Consider the following 18703-nt stretch of genomic DNA (forward strand, 5'->3'; position numbering starts at 1 on the left):
CTCGTGGGATAGAAAATCTCCCCCCCCCCCCCCCCCATCCCACACATGCACCCATGCTCACAAAATTCTAAGATTCTTGATCTTGCCATCATGATTCCTATCTGTTTTCAGCCAAGCCAAAAATACCAGTTTACAGTTGGCATGGCTTTTAAAGTAAAGCTGTTTTGTATTCTCTTTAGAAAAAGATATTTGCCTTTTTTCTACACAGTATAAGTGATGTACCGTGTTTCCCCAAAAATAAGATACTGTCTTATTTTTTTTTTTTTGCACGAAATAAGGCACTAGGTCTTATTTTCGGGGGATGTCTTACCTGGCTGGGGGATTTCGGTGTAGGTCTTACTTTCGGGAAAACACTGTAGGCATGGCTATTAATAATTATATTTTTTTCCCCCAAGCATTACATTGCCTTCTTACACTATAAGCTGTTCCCATATTATGACTTCCGGCATATATACAAAAAAGGCCTAGTCCTTACTTATACATGTACAGAATGAAATGTGTTGCTGTCGTCCTTCTGAATCTGTTAACTGCCTGGCTGTTAGTGTCTTTAATGTTTTCTAAATCATTGACCCTGGGCAGGTCTACAACCACTGAAGTCAAACAATTTGATCTGCATACTTGTTCCAGGTCCGCGAAAAAGAACTGAAGCTACTGAATCAGCATGACAAGCAGTCAAAGGTCAGTAATGGCAGCCTACATCTATTCTATCTGTTTACCATTATTCTATTACCATTAGACACAGTAGGTCTCTGCCCATAGGTGTCAGAAGCAAAGAGGCAGCTTTCCCCTGTATAGTTATTGGTCACTTCACAATCTTCCAATTGTCAGTAGAAGTGCAGTCATCTCATGAAAGCTTGCTTATACATTATCACTATAAGGCAAAACAAAAAAATGTGTAAAAAAGGTAATAGTAGCAAAGAGGGGTTGTTTTGAACACCAAAGGTTTTATGTCTGCAGGTTCCAGTGATGAAAGTCCAACCCTGCATTTGTGAATATGGGGAAGGGGGGTATATGTTCCAGGCTATATGAAGGTTATTATGTGAGCTTTTGTTTAATACTAAGGGGGTTATTCACTAAGCTGCCGAAGGATTTATAAAGTAAACACAAAGGGGCGCCTTTCCTGGTGCAGGTCAATTTTATTTCAGTAAGCATAAGATAAGAACAATGAAGTACTCACAAACATGAGAGTCACATAGCCATGAAATGTAAGCTGACAGGCAGTGAGCATCCACTGGACGATTCCTGTATGCTGGTGACGTTAACGCGTTTCCGGGGCACGCCCCCTTCGTCAGAATGTTCTGATGAACGTTCTATAAGACTAAAATTATCCATACACGGCTGCTGTGAATAGCTCAACAGGCTCCGGCTGCCTTCACTTTGGCTCGGTTATTCATTTGGCTGCCTTCAGCAGCTTGGTGAATAACCTCTAAATATTTCAAAGCCTGTGAAATGCAATATGTGTCTAGTAGGGTGAAACAGAATAAACATGTTAACTAGTCTTGTGAAACACCTGATGAGTATTAATGGAAATGATTTCCTGAATACCAGCTATTGACAGTTGATGCAATGGTACTATATACCTGGAAGGCTCATATAATGGACACTTTATAATTGATGTATGTGATAAGTGAAAGTAGCATGCATGATAGTTGCAGAGATCAACAATAATTTGACAAGTACATTCCAGCTTTAGGGCCTGTTCATACATCTGCATTTTATTTGGAAAAAATGGCCAGCAGAGCCCAAACGCAAGACAAGGCAATTTACCTTGTCATGCATGGTGACAGTTCACACCACTACATTCCAGGGGTCTGCTCTAAAAAAAAGTACAACATGTAGAACTTTTTTAAGCACACTGCAGTGAAATGTGGTGCACCAGCATCACACTGAGGTGAGCACATACCTAATCAAGTCTTATTGTGTCTGGGCACATGCACAACAACAGCCATGTGGTTGAGCGTGGCTGCTGGTGTGAATAAGCCCTTAAACAAGAAAGACATGTTTGAAATGTTTGTATGGAGAGAAAGAATGAGAGATCCAAGCTACAGCGGATCTTGGATTTTCATTTTTCACAATCAGAAGATGACAGCCAACTCATTTTGGGGATCATGCACAAATACCCCTTCATCAGGGCTTTGTAAATAAAAGTTTGAAGTTCAATCTGCAGAGTTGTCTGGCAACCTTACAACTCAATAGATGATGCCTTTATACCACTACAGTGAAACATTTGTTAAAATAAAGCTTTCTGAGGCCTGACAGACAAAACCAAGTAAATAGTTTGGAATGGCTTGAAGGAAGGTTGTCTAGTGCAGTCTTATCATATTTCTCATGTACCTTTGAGAACATCTTTATGTAACAAAAATGCAGATTTGTAACCTAAAAAAAGTAAGTTCACTTCTAGATTTACCACCACTCTAAAAACATGAAATTAGAATAAGGTGTTCCTCTGTTATTGGTGTGCGGTGTCATCCGGCCAAGATCATAAGAACCCTCTAAGGCCCCCATGAGTCTGGAAAGAGGTTTGCAATAATTGACAATGTGTTTTTAAATCAATCAGGCAACTTTAAGGAAAATATTCTACAAGTGGCATAGATTTCAAGGAACTGCTAATTTGTGCAGGACTGCATATTCAGCCCAAGATTCTGACGCTCATAGACGTGTCCAAGTACCCCAAAACTTATTCACAGGGTCTGCAGGTAACTTTTGCAATGGCTGGTGACAAAGGCATGCATCTACAATCAGAAAGACATTGCACCAATTTACACCTCCATGGAAGGCATGCCAGTTAAAAACCTTTGCTGTCCAAAAAAAACATTAGTTGAGTAAGACTACAATTCGCTATTGAACATATATGCAAAGACCAAGCCTTCTGTAACAATGTGCTGTGGACTGATGAATAAAAGATAAAGTTGTTTGGCCACAGGAGACATGTTTGGTGCAAACAGACAGCATTTCAGCAGAAGAACTTCATACCAGCTATGAAACATGGTGGTGGAAGTGTTATTGTTTGGGGTTTCTTTGCTGCTTCAGGGCTTGCGGTCATTACCGTATTATTCGCTCCATAAGATGCACTTTTTCCCCCAAAAGGCGGGGGAAGATGTGTGTGCTAAAGCAGAGCTAAACGTACAATGGAAGCTGCTGCTCGTTTAATACAAGTGATCTATTTATGATCTATGATCTATGGGACCCATAACCACGGGATAGGAGCTCACCATAAAGCCCCTAGAGCAGACGAAGAACATCCGTTCTTTGTCTGCTCTGTGTGATCACTGAGACCGTGGCGCTGTAATCACAGCGCCACCTGTCTCAGCAGTCACTTACTGCAGCTTCTGTCACAGAAACTGTGACAGAAACTGCCTGCGTCCTATGTACCGGTGCGGCTTATGGAGCGCAAAATACGGTAATTCAAATATGGATTCTGCATCATATCAAAGTGTTCTTGATGAGAATGTAAGGCTATCTGACCCAAAGTTGAGGTTGAACTGGAAATAGATCTTTCAAATCCACCAAGGGATTTTTTTAAAGAAGGAAATTGAGGGTTTAAGACTTGTTTAGTCAAAGTCTTGATCTGAATCATATTAAAATCTTGTGAGGGATTTAATAAGGGCAGTTCATGCAAGTCAACCCTAAATAAAATCTTGAAACTGAAGGAATTTTGCATGGTAAAGTGGTCAAAAAGTTTACCAAGTTGATGTCAGACTGGTGGGCAATTATAAAAAAAACACCTACAAGTAATTTCTGCTAAAGGGGACAATATCAGCTTCTGAGGCCAGGAGTGTATGTTACATTGTACTTTCTCTAGTAAACCATTACATATATTGATATTTTTGTTGACTAAATCATTGAAAAGGCATTTTCTTATGTTTTTATTTTAGTATATCATATTTATCTGTAGGCTCTGTTTGAATTAAGATCTAATGTTTGCCTGTTCAAATATGTTAAAATATGTACTTTTTCGCAAGACTATATATAGGTATATGTCTGGCATCAGGATAAAGGGAACAGAGTAAAATGCCTGGATTGGCAGATTGATGTTGCAAAGTGCAATGACACGAGTAATAGACTAAGACTCTGGCATTTTTTTTCTGTATCTGAGCACTTTAACATATTAACTTGTTCTATAGGAACGAAGATATGCCACTGTTTTTTCATGACTGTTGGGCTTATTTTTGAAACTGCATTGGCATCTTCACATTTTAATAACTACATTGAAAATAAGCCCTAGATAACATTTTAAATTTTCTACTTTTTTGTTTCCTTTTAACTTTTTAGCTTACCATTTATCTTTTTAAATTCAGGTCCCATACTATTTATCTTTAGGCCCCCATGTCTAGCAATTGTTTATTTCCAAGGTGCTGTCAAGCCATGGTCAGAATTACAATGAGACGTTGAGATTAGACTATGGTGAAGGCTTCAGTGATTATGACATTTTGTGCACTTATCAGGCACAACAAAGAACTGACTAAACTCATAAAAAACAGGTGGTCACTACAGAGAGCCACTCAGTTTTTTGAAGTCAGAAATGTATGGCACAATAAAGAAGTCAATTTGTATAAGTGACAGGTGGTATTAGGATTAAGGTCAGTATAATTCATACTGTATTCTGTGTTTGCATTTTTGTTCTAATATGTTAAAGAATTGAGTAACTTCACAAAATATACAAGACCTTCTTGTTATGATCACTGTGTTGCACCTTCCCGGCCATGTTCCATCAGTAAAGATTAATCACCAGGTTTTAAGAGGAAAGTCAGGTTTTGAGCTTCTAACATAGGGAGATTAGGAAAGTTGGCATCTGAGCTGATTCAACCTCTAAAGAGGTTGTCATCCACTGTCTACTCTCCAAGATAAAGTACATAGCAGCAGGTGTGATGTCTGGCACCCCAGAAGACAAGTAAATATGGCTCCCACGGAATAGTCCAGCTGTGAGATACATCAGCAGCTAACTTATGCTGGAAGTAATGACAATATTGCAAGTGGCACTGTTTACTTCACTGAAGCAGTAGGGAATAATTCTGAAAGAAGGGTGTTTTAATCTGGCTCTTTTGAGAACCTCTCCTGTGTGCCCTTCTATTGCTGTGTGATAAACCTGCCACCCACAGGACAAACAGAGAGCAGCAGGTGTGTTTTTTAATCCCCACAGTTTTCACAAAGCCATACTAGTGAAAGCCGATTAACGTGGAACCAGGCTGTGGTGGTCGGTCATTGATAATAGAGATAGTAGAGTTTTTTTCTTACCTTATGCCTCTCTCCAGCAGATAGGTTTTATGTGATGTTAAAAAAGCCAAATGATGTATTTAAAAAAGTATCCAAAGCTAAAGTACCTCTGCAAGTTAAATGTTAAATAAATAGTTTAACTTTAATAGCATTTTCCGTTAGGAGTTATAGAACGTTATCTGTCCTCAATGTATGTAGATGTAAAATTGCAGTATAATTCTCCAAGCAATGATTATTGGTATTATTAAAAAAGAAAACACTATGAAAAAAACTGATTATGCTATAAAGGCAATGTTTAATGATAGCTGATATAACATCATAGATTTTTCATTTGCATATGACATATAGGTATTTGTGGTAATTACAGACTTACAGCTTTACCATGATATGGTCAGTGAAAGGCAGCAGAGAAAAATAAGAATATCTTAATTTCATTATTTTAGTTTATTTATTCTTAAAGGTCAGAATTCATCCAACATCCTGCTATACTACTTTTATATTCAGGTTTCAGGGCTAGACTAAGGCCCCATTCACACACAAAGCGGCCTACACGTACAGCTCTGTGCTGTGTGCAGAGCCGTACTCCAGCAGCTCCCGGGAAGGACAGGTGCTGCTTGTGATTAGTTCGCAGCCCCCATCCTTCTCTATGGGGCTACGCAGCCGTACGCCTCCCTACGCTCACCTCAACTGCAGGTCCGTATGGGGTGCGGGTTTTCTGGCCAGGACGCATACAGGATCCATTCCGGCGGTGTATGAATACGCTCACCCGCGCTCCTACGGACGTGCAGGGCAGGTCAGCGTAGGGGGGCGTACGGCTGCGTAGTCCCATAGAGAAGGACGGGGGCTGCGTACTAATCACACGCAGCACCTGTCCATCCCGGCAGCTGCTTGGTACGGCCCCGCACGCAGCACGGAGCTGTACGTGCAGGCCGATTTGTGTGTGAATGGGGCCTTTGAAATACCTTTTTATACTTGCAGTTCCTCTGATCCGGGAAGTCAGAAGGATCTTCTTAGAAATTATAGCTACACTTCAGCCAGGATCAGAGCATTTTCCATAAATTTAGATAATGGAATAATCGCCACTTTAATTACTATGGTAATAATACAATATAATAAAAATATGCACCTTTCATTAAAAGTATAACTGCTGATCCTACCATGAAGGTCTGCATTCAGGCATTTTCTCTTATAGAATGACAATGCTCAGCTCCTATTTTCCAACTGTTCTCCTGCATTGACATTGTCACACACTCTTCCAAAGCACACTACACGCAGCCATCCCAAGATACATTGTACACGGTTGTATCCATCAGGAAACCTGACCTGAGAAATGCCTTGCATCATCATCGGAGCACATGCATATAGACTTGGGGTAGCTACAAAGAGGCTGCAGGAGATCAGCAGCACTATGGTGCAACAAGGGATGAAAAAAGGTGAAACATAAAAGTATTTTAATTAAAAAATGACAGTTGTTTATTATAAATAGTGCTTTTGCAAACTAAATATACATCAGTTAGGGTTTACATCTACTGGCATGAACATTTCTTCTGTCACCAAACCATAATGTGAATAGAATGCCATCTATAACTGCAATGGCGTCACTTTAAGAGATTTAGAAGAGTAGGTGTGCCACCAGTGGTTGAGAGTTATTTTTTTATGCATCTGAACAAGACAAAACAACACATTTTAGTGGTTCTAAGGGATCACCAGCATTAGGGTTCAACATACTGTAAATGTAAAGGGTTATTAAACCCTCAGCGGTTTTACCCTCTACTGCTAGCAAGCAGTAGATATATGCACAAACATTTTTTTAAAAACCTTTTCAAAATGGTTTAAACTTACCTGTTTCTCTGTCGCGCGCTCCCGTCCAAACATCTGAAGATTCTTGGGCAGCCGCAAAGGATCTCGGGGCGGACGCACGTGAAGTTTAGATTGGCCCGGAGACAAGGAGAGACACAAAGTAAGTAAATACAGCAGAGTGCACCCATACAGACTCCATGCTTGCGAGATAGGGACCTTAGATTGTAAGCTTCTTGACGGCGTGGAATGATGTGAATGTACAGTATGTAAAGCGCTTTGTAAGTTATTGGTGCTATATAAATACCTGTAATAAATAATAATAAATCCCATTAGAATTCATTAGCAGGAGATCTAAAATTTCTACCAGTATCATAAATCGTGCTTAGCCAAGAATCTGCACAGCCTGGTAATGAGTCCAATCATAAATGGGTAATTGGACGTCATAAAACTCATTAGCAGGATGTCCCCAAATCCAGCACCTGCTAATAGTGGTCATAAAATGCCTTCCTGGTATGTGATTCTACAATACACATTTGCGAGTCTAGTTTTTGAAGTTTTCATACAATTTTCATAACCTGCATACAGGGGCGTGCATCCGAACCTGTATAAATATGCAACTTTGGGTCAGTGTGTTGCAGCCTGCAGCTGGGTCCTGTCAGAGTAGTACAGGCGGCTGCACACACCAGATGTCACTCCCAGGCACAGATGTACATGCTGTATGGCTTTGAATGTCCATGTGAATGAGGCCTAAGCATTAATCAGTTTGTGCTCTGAAGAACCCTTTTTTTCCTCAAAGTGCATTTTAATAGATTTAAATGGGTCATGCTAAGGCAATTTCACATATTAACTGTATGCCACATTATTTATTAATACAGAAGGAGATGCAAGTCAAGTGTCATTCCTAATGGGATATTTTAACCAGACAGGTTCAGGTAGGAGGATGAATCAAATCAGTTCTCCCTTAAACCAGTGCTGAGGTATTTGCATGTCACATCCATCACCATCACATCCATCACCAATCCATAAATAAGCAGTTATTCTTATTTTAGCATACTTTATTCTTTTATGCCCCTGGACCAAATGTGCATTCAGGTTTATAGCACAGATGCAACTTAAAGTGTATCTACCTTTTTTTTAATAGTTTTAGATAGAATGGGGAAAGGTAAGAACACATGTCACCTGTCTATGCCTGAAGTATGTTCACTCTCTGTTCTGGAGACAACATTTTACCAGACAGGAAGTGAGGGAAAAGCTGAAATAGAGAAATGGGCAACAAAAAAAGCTGTCATAGGATCTACTTAACAGAAATTAGGCATTTCTACTTCTGTCTGTGCTCCTGTTACATATATTACTCATCATTTCCTGTCCTGGGGCAGCTTTTTTCTTACAGATGGGAAGAGAAGGATTTTATCCAACAAAGCCTCCAACTGCATTAAAACCATGACTTTCTGTAGTGCAAAGCTTAGGAGCCAACAAGTAAGATGTTATGCTAAGGTGGGCTTAAAGGAACCAAAACGTCCTCTGAAGTAGATGAGGAGAGGGGTATGGGGTATTTGTAATCCATTAGAAAATTAAGTAGGCAGGGATGATTTAGGGACATTTATCAAAACTGAAGCAGACAAAATCTGGAGCAGCTGTGCATGGCAACCAATCAGAAACTCTCTTTTTCATTTTCAAATCTTAACTGAACAAACTGAAGAGAGAGGTTGATTGGTTGCCATGCACAGCTGCTCCAATTTTTGTCTGCTCCAGTTTTGATAAATTCCCCTCAATGTGCTTAGGAATTCGGAGCTGTGTTGTCATGTCAAAGAAGAAGGTAGGAGCACACTATACTTCTGGCACATCAACAGTTATTTTTCTGCACTTTTAGAGTGCATATAGGGATAGCATATGAAAAAAAATCTGCATATATTCCAGAGATGCACTAAATATGTTTCTGTGCCTTGACATATGCTTTAAGGGCAATGTTAGGCATGTACAGTGGCTTAGTGGTTGGCTCTTCTGCCCTGCAGCACTGGGGGTCCCGGTTGAAATGCTGGCACTTCTGCCTTGCAGCACTGGGGGTCCCCAGGTCAAATTCTGGCCAAGACACTATCTGCATGGAGTTTGCATGTTCTTTCTGTGCATGCATGTGTTTCCTCCGCGTACACTGATTTCTTTCCACACTTCAAAAACATGCTGGAAGGTTAATTGGTTCCTGTCTAAATCCTGTCTAAATTGGCCCTGTATGTATGCGAGATAGGAACCTTAGATTTTAAGCTCCTCAAGGGCAAGGACTGATGTGAATGTGCAACTATGTAAAGTGCTGCGTAAATTGTCAGCGCTATATAAATACCTTTGATATATAAATAAAATTTAAAAAACTACAATCTCATTTCTCAAAAGATAACAAGCTGCACTATTCAGATGAATCTGTTGTTAAATTGCTTTGTTGCATTTCAGGGGAAACATACACCCTTTTCCACACTTTCCTCTGAGGAATTTTACATAGCCCAAATTGCAACATTTTAGGTTGGTGACAATCAACAATTGCATGTTTGTAAGTGATGAGCATATAAGTGAAATACCAATCAAAACTGTTTTCTAGTGTTGGACAGGAAGAGTCAGAACTTCAATCAGTTTTTTTTTATTGCTGTTTATGTCTTAACTGGGTCAGTTAATGGTCACATTTAGTCCTAGTAATCTTTGACACAGAAAGTGAGAAGAAAGTTCACAGCTGTCACTGATACAGGACTATAGAGGGGAAATATTAACAGCATCTCCACAGTGATAATAATAAAAGGCTGCCAAAACCTTTCTACATCCTATTCAAAACTAAAAAAGTAATCTTTTGGCTGGAGTTCCACTTTAAATTCACAAATTGGTTAGTTTTCCATTAACAGAATCAATGACCTTTTTACTGTGCACATTTAAATGTTGTAAGCTTTTGGGTGTAAACTTACAATTGCTTTGATTGCTTGGCATCTGTACTGAGAATAGATTGACTTTGAAGATATAGCAAAATATGGTCAGAGTTACACTCACTTTGACCATCTATAAAGAGGAGAGGAGAAATACAGATTCAGAAAAATAATTGTCAAAATAAGTAATATTCATAACATTTACTAAAATGATATCCTAAAAATTACAAACTAGAGTGTGTGTATGAAATGCTATACCTGTTGTAGGAACAGAAGAACATCTATGTACTGTTTAAGTAAGTAACTATACCAGCCATGATTTATAAGAACAGAGATGTACTTTGGAAGTGCACATCACATAAAACTCCATTTATTTTGATGTATCAGCAAGCAAGAGCCTTCTGTGCTGAAATTCTGGGCTGCCAGAACAGACACTTTAAGGCTCCATTCATATATAGCGTTTGTGTTTCCCGCACGGTTTTCCGCGCGGAAGACAGGATGGCATGAAACGCTAAAATCTTTATCTGCACGGATTCTGCTCATTTGCACTATAGCCGTGAACGTGCGGAATCCGCCCCTGAAATCGCGCTTGGACTATTTTGTGGGACTTGTGGTTTTGTGCCGTGCAGTCCCCACAATAGTCAGAACATTGACACACATTGTTTTTTTATGTTTACAGCGGTTCTGCGCATATTCGTATGGCCGCAAATGCACGGAAAACTGCCCATGTGTGAATGGAGCCTCATATGAGATCCAACAAAATGTTCCATGAAATGTTATATTCTAGGAAATGTTTTATTTATATTCTGATTTAATACAAGTTAACATTAAAGGAGAACTATGGGGTTAAGGCTTTTCCCCATAGTTCTCCTTAGGGTAACAGGAGGACACAAACTAGCGTCCTCCCGTCACCCTAGGCTCAGTATACCGAGACACTGCAGTATATCGCGAGCTGCTGCTCGCGGTATACTGAGACACCGCAGCTGAAGCGGATCACGACAATTATGCCGGGATCCGCCCAGCTGCGTGACTGACAGCTGGCTTTGCCTATCTAGAGGCAGAGCCAGCTGTACCCGCCCCCTCCCCCGTCCGTTCCGCCAGTCAGCACTGGCGGATCGGAGCGGGGAGGGGGGAATCCAGCCCCTCCGCTGTCATGGCAGAGAGCCGTGACAGGATCGAGAGGTGAGCGAACACAGTTATGTGTTCGCTCACCTCCCGATCTACTGAGCCGACCTGTGACAGTCTCATTGTCACAGGTCGTCTAGAACTATGAGGTGAGTGAAAAGCACTCACCTCATAGTTCTCCTTTAACAATATGATTAATAATAGGAATATTTAGGCTAAAATACCCTTGATAGAAATGATCAAGATGTTAGGGTTCACAGTGGAGATCAGTGGCCATACAGAGAACAAACTCTTAAGGGATTATATAATTGTTTTAGGTCAATTTTATTACATGTTTTACATTAATAACTTTCAAACTTGTGGTTTATATCTATGGTATTTACCATGTATAGTCTTTGTTTCCAAAACAAAATAATTACAGGGTGTCCCTATCATAATGGACTCCATCACCAGGACGGGAACTGTTGGGACACCTCATGATGTGTGTACAGCTAAAAGTAGACCTAAACCTCATCACTGAAACCCCATATATTCTTTAATTTATTAAAGTGTAATTAAGCTTTAGAACACCTGTCAGGTTGTTATTGCTGCCTATGTCTCCATTAGGGAGAATAACCCCCTTTATTTGTCCTGGTGATTGTTATCACTAAAAGTGAAGGTGGAAGACAATCCCAAATTTTAGGCTGTCGTCAGAACAGGAATAGATGGGAAGTCCTCCAATGAGGACACTAGTTCTGGTGACCCTGCTGACCACCAGCGATTTTACTCACATGGGAGGGACTTCCTTTCACTGTCTGTTGTGGTTAATGGCCAGGAGGTAAATGGTACACAGGAGGCAAAAAAAAGCTGACAATGGTTACTTATAACCCTCCCTTACTCTATAAAAAACAATAAAAAAAGTGTTGGATTTAGTTCTACTTTAATGTAATTTTAAAAGTGGTTTTCATCCTTTATCTGTAGCTTTCATTAAAATAACACCTGGTAATTCTGCCATGAAGGTGTGACCACAAGAGTGAGTGTATGTAGACAGGAAGTGGCTAGGATGAAGGAGATCACCTGAGATCTTAGATGCAACAAAGGATATAAATAAATAAATGGCAATTTATGACACCCACAAAATACATGTCATCAAGTTAAAGTGCACATCTTCTTTAGGATGGAGCTACACTGACAGGTCACAGTAAGCCATTTATACAATATAATTCATAGGAAACACCATAAGCACTTTATAGAGAGGGATTGTTTTTATGTTTTTCTTCATCATAGACACTAACTTTTGTAGAAGAATAATACAAATAAAACATTTCCCAGATGATAACCATCACATCTTTAATACAAAGAATGCTGCACTGTCTGTACTGATACAGTCTGGCTGGTAATATGTGCTAATCTATTCTAAGAAAAGAGAAAGCTTCTCATGGGAACATTTGTATAGGTTTAGTTTAGATCAGAGTGCAGGTGGCTGTACAAAGCAGTTGCTAAAGGGTATGTGTTTATACAGTTGCTGTTGGGGAATGGAATTGATTGGTTATATAACTATTAAAACAAACAGCTATGCTTTTATCTTTTGTGACTATTGTTTTTAAGAGATCCGAAAGTGGTTTTAATTAGCCTTGATTTATTCATTGTTTTATTCCATTCTCGCCCACAAAATACTCTAATGTTTACAGAATAGATTCTGGCACGATAGAAAAAGAAGCTGGGAGGATGTTTAAGATACAGAATTATTAGTTCATGAATTTATTCTTCAAATGTTTTTTGATTAATTCAGCTGGGTTATTTTCCTGAAGGAGGAGAATGTTCTCCTCACATAGTAAAGCTGTTTTCACATGAAATACCCAGTCATGTGCAAGAGAATATACAATGTAGGATTTTTTTCCTTGTTTATGATTGGATGATTGAAGGGAACCGAGCTGAACCGGGCTAACTGAACATTCTATTCCTTTGGTAGATCAACCCTATTAGTCTTAGTATTTTGGGATAAAAATGGTAATGATAATGTTAAAGGTCTGGCATGGCCCCTAGCATCCCACAATGTAATGCATGTCTACTACTCACCTGTAGAAGTGAGAGCGTGCTAGAACTGTAACATGGAGCTGAAGATTCTATTTGCCCATATGATTTGGGAGCTCCAGGAATGCTCAGGACACGTGAAAGAGAGCTGAAAGAGAAGACAATATGTGCAGACCTCTCACAAGTTTAAATAGACCTTTTGTTGAAAATCAACTTATTTACTGTGGTGCAAATAAGGTAACTAGAGAAAAGTGCTTAAATTGCACCACACTGTGGTGCCCAACTGGTCTGGCCGTTACTGCACAGCGACAGATCTACACAGACTGATGTATTATTTAGAACTCCTGAGTAGAGAAGAGAAAAATTCGAGTTTTTGTTTCACTGAAAGTTCAGAGAAAATGTTGACCTGTCTGACAAAATGCATTGTAGTCAATGGGGATGGCAACACTAAGGTGTTATCTGGTGGTTTTGTAAGGGTGCAATTAGCTTTAAATAGCTCCTGGAGGTTAGATGCTGCATATGTCATGATTTCTCATTTGTTGCACATGTATTGTCAGGCTTGCAATTTTTTGCCTACATTTTGCCAAGTCGGCACACTTTAATCCCCTGCAGGCATGTTACTATCAAACCATGTCACTTATCCCTTGTAGCACTGGGGGTCCCTGGTTCGAATCCCGGCCAGGTCGTATATACAGGGAGTTTGCATGTTCTCCCTGTGCTTGCATGGATTTCCTCCGGGTACACCAGTTTCCTCCCACACTCCAAAGACATGCTGGTAGGTTAATTGGTTCCTGTCTAAATTGGCCCTCATATGTATGTATGCATGTGAGATAGGGACCTTAGATTGTAACCTCCTTGAGGGCAGGGACTGATGTGAATGTGCACTGTGTAAAGCACTGCGTAAATTGTCGGCGCTATATAAATACCAATAATAAATAAATAAATGTCACTGATCTCTATATTTCACTACATATTTAAAGCCTTTCATTTGCCACATCTTTCACTAATTGGTTGGTTGAAATTGGTGGCTTGAGGAGCATAACATGGCTTGCAAAGCAATATGGGTGTCATGTACCTGGTCAAGGAGCTTAATGAAAGGAGGATGGCCTCTCTTAAACCTCCATCCCAAGGCCCCTGATATAGTTACCAGTTGGCACAAGGGTACAAAGTGACATGAGGGTCTTGGAGATCTGATTGATAAAAGCACTGATGGATGAATGATGCAATTCTGGTCAGAAGCCAGGTAAACTTGGTGTAAATATGAAGCATGGTTGGGCCAGGAGAGTTAAAGCAGCTTCTCTATGAAGGAATTTCCTTTCACTTCCTGTTGTGGTAATCAGGCAGGAAGTAGTGGTAAATCCTGCAAGTGGGACACAGATGGCAAAAAAGTTGTTAGGGGTATTAACCCTTCTTCCCTATGTTGGCCTCAGTTGCAGATTTTGCACACCCTACTCAGGTGCCACCTTCCTTCCTCAGATTGCACTTCTACATCTCATACCCCCATCCCTCACTAGACCCCACTTTACATTGGCCACTTATGTGTTGGTAGCCGCCAAACAATCAGCAAAGTTTAGAAGCAGCAATATATGGAGGTCTCACACTTCCTCAGCCCACCTATCAGCACCTCTCTGCACTGGTGTCAAAACAAGCTCCCTATCAGAGTTTCAGAGAAGGTCTGTCAGTGACTGACTTTACGTAAACATAATTTACCAACTTCCTTCCTCCTTTATTTAAAGCTGTTCTTAGACCAGTCCTTCCAGCCTCTCTTCCCCTCCATTGCAGCAATCTGAGGTCCCATAAATCATCATGTTGTATGAACTGTGTATAGACATGAGGACGCTGGGGAAGATTCCAATTGTGCAATGTAGGAGGAGACAGGCAGAAGAAAGTGCTGTGACAGTTTGCCAGCTCAGAGATTCAGGTGAGTATAACCTTGTTATTATACATGTGCAATTCATTTCGTTCCAAATTGAAATTCGTAGGAATTTCTGTAAATTTGGACATTCGGATGCATCCAAATTTCCTAATGACAGAAATAACGAATCTGAACTAATCCGAATGTTTCATAACAAAATTCAGAAATATTTAAATTTCCTTCGGAAAATAAACTCAACAAGCGGGAGAGCTGTCATTTACTTTAGGTCTGGTAGTAATTTTAAGGGGGAACCCCAACACCAAAAAAAGTTTTAAAAAAATGGGGTCCCCCCCCTAAAATCTCATACCAGGCCATTAATCCGGGCAGCAGCCTGCCACGGCAGGAAAGGGGGGGAGCGAGCAGCCCCCCTCCACCATACCAGGCCATCCACCATTGGGAGTGTGCTTTTCCAGGGGGGATCCCTGGAAAAGCACCTTGTTCCAAAACGGCCAATGGGGACAAGGGCCACTTCCCCACAACCCTGACCCGGTGGATGTGGGGGTCTGTTAGGAGGGGGGCTCATCTGCATCTGGGTACCCTCTTTCATACCCCTTGTACCCCTACTCATTCACTAAAGAGTTAAATAAAATTCCTTTTTGTTAAAATAAATTTAACAAATGTCCCACAAAAACATTCCGACAATTGAAAAAAAACCCTCCTCAATGCAATGTTTACATCGGGTTTACATCGGGCAGTGGGAAGAAATAAACAGAGCCTGCTATTGGCTTTTTAAAATTTAAATAGCCAATAGCAGGCTGGCTAATGCTCCGCCCACTGCCTGATGTCAGTCACAGAGGAGCAGACTTGAGAGAGAACTTTCTCAGGTCCGCTCCTCTGCAGGAGCAATAGCCATTCTGTTATTAGACATGTGCAATTTGTTTTGGAAAATATAGTTTTTCGGACGAATTTTCGTTATTCAGAGATTCGGATGTATCCAAATTTCCGAATAACAGAGATGATGAATGAAAACGAATCCGAATTTCCGAAAATACAACTTCAGATGAAATTCTTTAGCAGTAGTCTGCACGAATTTTGGTTTGTGGCCGAAGTTTTGTTGCAACAGTGAAATTAGAGAGGGAATTTTATTTTTTATGTCGCTTTGCGGCAACAAAAACGAATATTTGTACAGACTACCGCTAACGAATTTCGTCCGAATCCCGAAACGAATTGACTTTTGGACCCGAATCCCGAAAAACGAAATAACGCAAAATCCAAATCAAAACGAAACTAAACACATTTTTTGCCAGTGCACATGTCTACTCTGTTATTGGCTATTTTAAATTGCAATAGCCAATAGCAGGCTGGCTATTGCTCTGCCCACTGCCTTCTGTCACTCCCAGAGGAGCAGACCTGAGAGGGAAAGTTTTCTTTCAGGTCCGTTCCTCTGCTGATTTTCCAAAATCTGTGTATTTATTAGTAGATTAGTCCTATGTTATGCTTAGCAAATTAGAATAGCTTAAAAAGTAGACATTTCGGAAATTTGGATGTATCCGAATTACAGAAATAACGAATGCAAACGAATCCGAATTTCCGATTCCGAAATTCGTTAGCGGTAGTCTGCATGAAATTTCGTTTACTGGACGAAATTTCGTTGCAGCAAAGTGACATTAGAATTTATTTTTTTACAGTCTGCAGAAGAGGGAAAAGAAAGCATGAGGTTCCCCCCCCCCCAATTCATACCAGACCCTATAGGTCTGGTAGGAAAGTTAGGAGAGACCCTCCTCCAAGTTAAAACAAAAAAAAGTGTGTGGCGTGCCCCCCAAAATTCATACCAGACCCTTTAGGTCTGGTAAGAATTTAAAGGGGGAACCCCAGTCCCAAAATATGGGGAGAAAAACGTGGGGTCCCCCTAACATTCCTACCAGACCCTTGATCCGAGCACTGACCCGGCAGGACAGGAAAGGGGGGGCGGTCAAACACCTCCCCCCTCCCTGCGCCTTACCAGGCCACTTGCCCTTGGCATTGGGAGGGTGTCCCCATGCCGATGGGGACAAGGGCCTCTTCCTCATTTAATCATTTAATTAAGGGGGCACCCAGATGCCGCCCCCCTTGTAATGAGAAAGGGGTACTTTTACCCCTACCCATTCACTAAAAGGTTAAATCAAATAGTTATTAAAAAGTCCAGACTTTTGATAAAATACTTTAATTGAAAAAAAAACAGACAATTTTTGACTATTCCTTTAATTTAAAAAATTGCTCCATCGATGTAATCCAGCGTCAATCATGATGCACAACGCCCGCCGACTTGCCGAAACAGAAAAAGTCCCCCTGCACGACGACCGTCCGAACCTGACGAAAACTCGCCGCAAAATGCTATTCCTGCTCGAATGTAAACAGATGGATGGAGCTAGCCGTGATGTCACGGCTCGCTCCGCCCATTTGACATTCTCAGCTGTCAAATGCTACATAGCATTCGGGATCCCCTGAATGCTATTCGTGAGTTTCCGAATGCCTTGTGATTTCTGCTGAAGGGATAGATTCCACAGCATGGGCAGATGTCCCACAAATTATCATTTCATTGGAACATCTGAAAATGTATGGCAACATTAAGAGGTGTCCAACCCCAGTTCCAAAAGAGTCAGGATGCTGTGTAAAATCTACATAAAAACAGAATGCAATGATTTGCAAATCTCATAAACCCAGTGCCCCAACTTTTTGGGGGAATTGAGGTTGTATTATTAAACAATTAGCAGAGCCATTGGCCCTGTGAATCATTGTGAATGTTTGTTCTGTGCAAATGGAGCCACAAAATGAACATTGTTGTATATTTTTTTAAGTCAAATGTATTTTTGAATGTAATTTAGAAAATACTGCATTATGGCCACTAGATGAAGCTGAGGAGGATAGAAAAGAAGTATTGTTTTCCATTATGGCCACTAGATGGAGCTGAGGAGCAAAGGAAATAAGTTTATATTTCTATTATGGTCACTAGATGGAGCTGAGGAGCACAGGAAAGGAGTATTTTTTTCTATTATGGTTACTAGATGGAGCTGAGGAGCATAGGAAAGAAGTTTATATTTCTATTATGGCCACTAGATGTAGCTGAGAAGCACAGGAAAGAGTATTTATTTCCCATGCTCCTAAGCTCCATCTAGTGGCCATAATGTGGCATTACAAGGTGACATTTGAGAATACATACGACTCATAAAGAAAATATGCAAGAATGTTTCTTTTTGTGCATCTATTCGCATGGAATGAACATTCACAGAGATTCACAGGGCCAATGGCTCTTCAAATTCTAACGTTTAATGAGCCAACAGCTGGGATGAGATGTTCTAACCTCTTTTTGTCAATAAAGAGAATAAAAAAAGAGAGATAATAGGGCACAAGGTGACCCTCACGCATTACAAGCAAAAACACTTTAATAAATCCATGGTAAATGTCACTTACAAGCATACAGGAGTGGAGCTGCATGACCGAAGCCAGTGCAAGAGATCTGACAGCCCTCAGTGGTCAACAAAGAGGTTGTGTGGAAGAAATGTCACTCCCGGGTCCTTACAGCAGAGTCTCAGACCCACCAGATGCTGGAAGAATAGTGGTGTCTACAGCATCCTTGTGGCTTAGACACAGCTCACACTTCTAGGCTTCCGCTTTATGAAAGAAAACTAAAGCAGACACCACCTCTAAGTACTGGTCAGCTGCATATATTACATATAAATGTAGATAATGAAAGTGTTGCATATATTGTTTAAGAGGATCTGTATATATATTTATTTATATATATTTTTGTATATTG

At 40.4% G+C, this 18703-nt stretch overlaps 1 protein-coding gene across 1 annotated transcript in view; it reads left to right on the top strand.

The window, feature by feature from the left end:
• The window catches only part of LOC108790116 (phospholipid scramblase family member 5-like), a 133447-nt gene that overhangs the window by 6880 nt on the left and 107864 nt on the right, over positions 1-18703 (top strand). The gene's annotated exons all lie outside the window — the stretch shown is intronic.

The sequence above is a fragment of the Nanorana parkeri genome, unplaced genomic scaffold (genome assembly GCF_000935625.1).
Source record: "Nanorana parkeri isolate BGI_ZX_2015 unplaced genomic scaffold, ASM93562v1 scaffold449, whole genome shotgun sequence".
NCBI lineage: Eukaryota > Metazoa > Chordata > Amphibia > Anura > Dicroglossidae > Nanorana > Nanorana parkeri.